Here is a 6,000-nt window from a genome sequence, read left to right as displayed (position 1 = left end):
GATAGCTATTGTCTACTCCTAGTTACCTAGCTAGACTGCTTTTAGCTATTCTTATCTCTCTAAACTTATAACAACTGCTCTAGTAGATATCTAGCCTATTATAAACCTTATTTTATTAAAGTTGTACATGTTATTATTCTAAATACTATACTTAGCTTTAATATTTTTTATAAAGTTAAACTAGCCTTAAATTACTATAGAATTTTTATAAAAAGCTTTTTTATAGTTATACTTACACTTAAACTTTACTTTAAGCTTTAAGTAACACTTAATAAATATATTAAGCTAGTTTATGCTAATATAGCCTATATTATGCTTAGCGTGTAAAGAATTAGCTATATTAGCTACAGCTACTAGCTAAGAGAGAAATCCTTACACATTTAGCTTAAGTATGTGCTAAATAATTACCTGCTTTTTATTATTATCTAGCTTTTATAAGTTAGCTGTATAATTAGCTTAGAAAAGTTATCTAGCGCGTTAGTTACTTATTATCTTTTAAAAGACCTTATAGATAGCTGCAGCGTGTTAGTTAAAAAGTGTTACATTTTATTTAAAAGCTTAAAGTGTAAGCTGCATCTAATGTTCTTTTAACACATTTAAGTAGTGTTATTAGGAATGCATTAGTGTAGAAAGAGTAGTGTAGTAGAGTCTTAGCAAAAGTAAGCAACTTAGGTGTGTAAGCAACTTGCCTATAAAGTATATTATTTAATTTTTCTAAAATCTTTTTATTTATAAGGCTGTATTTAGCAGTAATAGCTTTTATTATTACAGTAGTATTTTTATTCTCCTCTTTCTAAAAGTTTAGGTAATTTTAGTAAAAATGTCTTACTTTTTTTATAGTTTAAGTAGGCCTTATTTTCTAGCTACTTTTATTACTTCTTAGTTAAAAGCAGCTTATTACATCTAAGAGCTTAGCTTTTTTTTTAAAAGAGAGGCTTTATATATGTTTTATATAACTAAGGTCTATTAGCTTTTTATTATAGTAAAAAGCTTCTCTTTTCTTAGAAATAAACTTAAGTTTTTATAAAGCTTTTTTATACTATTTTTCTTTTTTATGTTTTTAATGCTTATTATTATAAAGTATTAACGTACTTCACGGGCGAGTTGCTCACACACCCAAGTCGCTTACTTTTGCCAAGACCCCACCCTAACAAACTCTATTATTGTCACGATTATGCACGAGTAAGGTTATAGAGCTTCACGGAGGTCTAGTTTAATTACTACGTGAGGTATTATAGTAGGTACAAGACATTGTGTAAGGAATAGAAAGGTTTAAAAAAAAATTAGTAATTAAATACTTAGCTTAAAAGTCTAAGCACTTTAGGTATAAATTAAGCCTGTTCTAAGTTTAGTTAGTGTTAAAGTAGTTTATGCTTAAGTTTATATCTATATTATGTTATGTTTATGTTAGACGTGCACTAATAATACTTTAGTACACATCTAATATAGTTATGTCTAGAATCTAGAGAGGATACTGTGACAGTACTCCCCCTCTTATTAGAAAGGGAATCCTTTACATTAGTAGTTCTAGCATTAGGTTATCTTTATTAGGGTATAGGTTTAGTTTAGATAGGTATTAGGCGTAGAATTAGGTTACTATAGAGTTCTTTTATAAGGCTTTTATAAGTTCTTATAATAGTTTGTTGTATCTAGTTTATTTTATAAAGTATTTATAAATATGTTTTTTCTTATTAAACTAGATTTATTTAATGTTTTTTATAACATATTTTAGTTTATTATTTATAATAATAAGTTTAGGTAGCAAGTTTAGCTGTTTAAGTAAATAGTTAGATTTAAAAGCTACTTAGCGCAGCAATAATACATAGAACACAGGGTGTATCTTTATGCTGTTAGGTAGAATTAATTAGTAAGCGTATAATAAGACTATATAAGCTACTATAAAAGGGCTAAGGTTCTTTTAATTAAGTTTCTTTAATTATTAGTTTATTTAAATATTTCTAGTGTCTAGCTAGACCTTCTTGCTAGCTACATACATAAGGGCAGAGGTTTAGGATTAGTTTATATACTCTTATTAAAAAGCTTAAGCCTATATAAGCTTTTTATAAATATATTTAGATATATTTTAAATCTTATTAATAAGTCTATTTACATTTATTACTTATATAAATTAATAAGTTAGTTAGAGAGTATTTATAAGTAGTTTAAATTTTATTTAGAAGTAGTATCTATAGTCTACTAAAAATAAAAATACTTATATTAATTTAGATGTTATATTATTAGCTTTAAATTATGCTATAGCTAACTATTTTACCTAGTTGTCTTACTAGTAGTTTATGTACACTTATAAAACTTATTTTATTACAGTGTTTATGTTCTTAGTCTAGCTATTAGTCTCTAGGTAAAAAGCTATAAATAGATAAAAGATAATTTAGAACTATTTATAGAGTTTGTCCTAGAAGGCTAAGACAAACTGCGTACCTCTGTCTAATATAATTATGTTAGGCAGGCTATAGTAAACTTATACATATTAGTAGAATAACTAGGCTATATTAGAGGCAGTTATAAAGGAACATAGTATTAAGTATTAATACTTAGTTAAGTAATTAACAACTACTATAATATTTATATACTTTTTAGATAAAAGTAAGTTTATAATAAAATTAATTAATATATCTTTCTAAGCTTATTTAAAGATTAGAAGTAGTTTAAGTAAGCTATTATACTTTTTTTAAAAGGCTTTTACTTTACAGTAAGTATAGCAACATAATATGTATTAGCGTACAGTATAGAACATGCAGGGCTAGTAGTACTCTCTCTGTAGTAGGTTAAAAGTCTTTCCTTTACCTAGGTGTCCTTTAACAGGTAAGTTATGTATAATTTAAAGTAGTTTAATTCTTAGTTTATTAAAATTAGAGATTATAAGTTAGTTATAGTAATATAGCTTACTATTTTAGTTTTTATAGTTAGCTAGTGTTACTTTCTTTAACTAACTAGTGCTATTTTAAAGTAGGTTTAAGGTTTCTTAGATAAATTTATTATTTAAATACTTATTAGTAATAATTTAATTAATTATTTAATTTATTTTATTTAAGTTAAAGTTTAAAAATAGCTTAAGTTAAAGTAGAGTTTAGTGTTAAGCTTTTTACACTTTTTTTTAAGTAAAGATGTCTTAAGATTACTTTATAAAAGCATCTAGTTTTTCTTTGTTTTAACTAGAATAATAAGTAATTTTAAAATTAAAATAAGATAAGTATTTAGACTAATAAGCTTATTAGTAGCTAAGTTGTTTTATAGTTACAAAGTACTATAAGTTCTTATAGTTAGATAGAACCTATATTAGATGCGCTGCACCTTCTAGTTTAAGTTACTATTATTTAAAGTAGTGTACTATAGTAAGTAATTTTTTATTATAAATCTTATAATTACTTTCTGCAGGACTTATTCTTTTTAAAAAGTATGTAATAGGCTTAATAGTCCTGTCTAGCTTAGTCTAGAAAAGAACTCCTACTACTATGTAGTCTAAGGCATTAGCTTTTATAAGTATTAGTAGTTTAAAGTTAAAGTAGTAGAGTATTAAGGCTTTAGTAAAGGCTTTCTTTAGCTAGTTAAAAGACTATTAGTAATTTAAGTTAAAGTTAAATTAGACCTTTTTTTTAGTAAGTGTAATTATAAGGCTTACTAGCTATAAAAAGTTATTAATAAATTATTAGTAAAAGTTAGTAAATTTTATAAAGGCTTAAATATTCTTTATATTTTTTAAGTATTACTAATTTAGTACAGTCTAAACCTTAATAAAGTCTATTTAGATGCTATTTATAAAGATTACATATTTTAAATATGTAACCTTTAATTAGTAGAACTTATATTTGTCTATATTAAGTTATAGACTTGCTTCTTTTATAGCCTTTAGCACTAGGCGTCTATGCTGTTTATGCTCTAAAAGGCTATTATTATAAATTAGAATATTATTAATATACATAGTGTAAAACACATCTAGGTAGGGTTAAAGTAAGTTATTTATAAAATGTTAAAAAGTACTAGGCGTGTTAGCTAAGCTAAAGGGCATTACTAAGTACTTAAATAGTCTATATTAGGTCTAAAACACTATTAGCTACTTATTACCCTTTACTATTCTTAGCTTATTAAAGGCAGTAATAATATCTAACTTTATAAAATACTTTACTTTACTTAGTTAGCTTAAAGTTTTTTATAAAAAAAAATTAAGTATTAGTTTTTAATAGTAACAGTGTTTAGTCTTTAGTAGTTAACATAGAATTAAAGCCTACTTTTAAGTTTTTTTATAAATAGTATAAGTAACACTACTAGTAAAAAGCTAGCTTAAATAAACTTTTTTTTTAAGTTCTTATTAAAGTATTTTTAAAGCACTTTTAATTTATTTAGTAACATCTTATATAGTAGCTTATAACTAGGTTGTTTACTAAGCTTAAAAGTTATCTAGTAATTATATAAATATTATATTAAAAGCTTATTAAACTTGTCTTAGAAAAAGATATATAATAAGTTATAGTAGTTTTAAAGAACTATTATCTTTAAGTTAGTGTGTTTTTAGAGAGCTAAAGCTTAGTCTATATTAGAAATTATAACTACATAGATTTTATAATCTAGTTATTAAGCTAGGGTTATAAATAAAGTAGGTCTTATATAGCAAATGTTTATCTACTGTTTAAGTCCTAGTTTATGTTTAAATTAAGTAAGTAAAGGTTCTTTAAAGGCTTTCTCTTCTTTAAGTTTAAGTAGTTATTAAATTATTTTATATAGCTTATTTTAGTAAAAGGCCTAGCTTATTAGCCTTACTTAGGTAGTTCTTTTCTAAGTTATTAAAAAGTAAGTCTAGAAACTTTTTATATTAAGTGCTATTTAAGTGTTGTTTAGGTATAAGCATAAGCATACATTTTAGCATTAAAAAAAGTTAAAGTTTAAAACTTACTCTTAGTAATTAAAAGTAACTTTATGCTAATATAGCTATAGTTATTCTAGAATTAAGTTATAATATTCTATGTTTATTATATAAAGTTTAATCTACTTTTTATAGTGTTAGTAGGTAATTATAATAGTTATAGTATAAAAAATAAAACTTTTTTTAAGTTATTTTTTATTAAATTTAGTTAAGTAAATTATTTAAGTAAGTAGTGTTAATTAAAGATTTAGTTTATGCGCTAGTTCTCTATTAATATAACTTATACTATTTACTTTTAAGTTAATAAGAGCCTATATTAGGGCTAATATAGTTTTTTATTATAAATATATAGAAATATTAACTTAGTACTTTTAGTTATTAGTAGAGAACTTAGCTTATAAGTTAGTAAAGATCTAGTGTTAAATTAGTCTTAAAAAGGCAACTTAGCCCTAAAACAAGCCTTTTTACAGGCTTCTACTACTATAGCTGCAGCTATGTTAAGAGTAGCAAAAAAGATTAAAGCTTAAATATAAGTTAAAGCTCTTATAAAAATAAGATTAAAATAATAAAAATCTTTAATAAGTACTAGTAGTGCTACTTATGTAAACTTAAAAAAGGGGAATAAAGTAGTTTTAGAAGATATAACTATACTTACTGCACTTAAAACATTAACTTTTTTTTTATAATTTTTACACTTTTTAAAACTAACTAGAGCATAATTTAAATTAATTTTTATTATATTAAAGTCTTTATTTATAACTGCGCTAGTTTAGGGGCGTATTAGGGCTTGTACAGGGAGGAACCTTATGTTATTATTATAGGTAGCAATTAGGTTTACATATGCATTAAAGTTATTTAAAAGGGGTTCTTCTACTATAGCGTGTTACAGTTTAGTTAAGAGGGAGTTATATAAGGCTGTAATTAGACCTATTTTATTTAGGCCTATATTAGATGTAAGTTAGTAGAACTTAGTAAAGTGTAAAGTAAAGCTTTTTTTTTTATTATAAAGTGTTTAGGCAACTTAAAGCTGTTAACTTTTTATTTAAGTCTTTATAAGTTACTTATAAAAACACTATAAATTAATCTAGGTTAATAATATTTTTATTTATTAGTAAGTTAAT

This window comes from Lindgomyces ingoldianus (assembly GCF_010093535.1).
Source record: "Lindgomyces ingoldianus strain ATCC 200398 unplaced genomic scaffold BDR25scaffold_9, whole genome shotgun sequence".
NCBI classification, from domain to species: Eukaryota; Fungi; Ascomycota; class Dothideomycetes; order Pleosporales; family Lindgomycetaceae; genus Lindgomyces; species Lindgomyces ingoldianus.
This window is presented reverse-complemented; position numbering follows the sequence as displayed.